Source organism: Pundamilia nyererei, unplaced genomic scaffold (assembly GCF_000239375.1).
Source record: "Pundamilia nyererei isolate P.nyererei 1_Seehausen unplaced genomic scaffold, PunNye1.0 scaffold00021, whole genome shotgun sequence".
NCBI classification, from domain to species: Eukaryota; Metazoa; Chordata; class Actinopteri; order Cichliformes; family Cichlidae; genus Pundamilia; species Pundamilia nyererei.
The window spans coordinates 2,218,144-2,219,336 of NW_005187422.1; positions in this window are offsets into that span (position 1 = coordinate 2,218,144).

The following is a 1,193-nucleotide window of genomic DNA, read 5'->3' on the forward strand; positions in this document are numbered from 1 at the left end:
AATCCTAATTCAAGACAGGAGTGAATTGAAGAGGAGCTGTACAGGAATGTACTGATGTATTGTTGACGTTTGACAGCAACAGAAAGCTAAGCTGACAACCGTGTGAGCCCCTAGCCCCTGAGTATTTCAGCATTATTGTGAATATTACTTGTCTAATTGTGAGTCCTGTAACGCTTACAGGCTGGTGTCTACCGCCATCTGCTGGTAAGTGTGCCACAGGTACATTTTCGCCGTAATAATTTTCCAGGTTCTTCCTTCTTAAACGGGCTATTCCTTCCTTTTGTCACAACTTCCTATGGCAAACTCCAGATGTCCACTCTGTAGCACAATTTCTGTTAAAAGTTCAGTAACCCTAATAATAAAACGTCATGTCTTAAATACACTTTAATTTAAAATAATAAAAACTACGTAAACCAATATTAATACAAATGTTTTTCTCTCGATTTTTTTGGTTTCTGAAGAAAGAACATAGACAAGATGATAGATTGATAAAGACATGCATAAACCAATATTTCAATTTTGTATTATTCATATAGCACCAAACCATAACAACAGTCGGCTCAGGGTGTTTTATACTGTAAGGTTAAGATCCTACAATAGTATAGAAGCAACATAGAAAACCTCAACAATCAAATGGCCCTCTATGAGCAAGCACTTGGTGACAGTGGGAAGGAAAAAATCATTTTAACAGGAAGAAACCTCAATTAGAAACAGACTCAGGGAGGGGTGGGCATCTGCTGTGATTGGTTGGGAGTGATGAGAGGAAGACAGGAAAGAAGACACACTGTATAAGAGAACCAGAGATTGATAATAGCAGCAGGCCAAGACTATTGCAGCATAACTAAGGGAGGATTCGGTGTCACCTGATTCACCCCTAACTATATGCTTTAGCAAAAAGGAAAGCGTTAAGCCTAATCTTAAAAGTAGAGAGACTATCTAACTCATAAAGGCAAAATGGGAGCCTGGAAGCTGAAGCCTCTGCCTGTGAATTCACTTTCAAATAAGCCCATTGTGTCATTTTTGTTTAACATTCACAATAAAAGTCATAAGCTGGTCAAAAATGACTTCATGTTATTTTTTATAGGGGGTGGCTGCAGATCAGCCACTAATCAGAAGGTCAGTGGTTCGATCCCAGGCTGCCTCCTGGCTGCATGGCAAATATCCTTGGGCAAGATACTAACCCCATGTTTGCT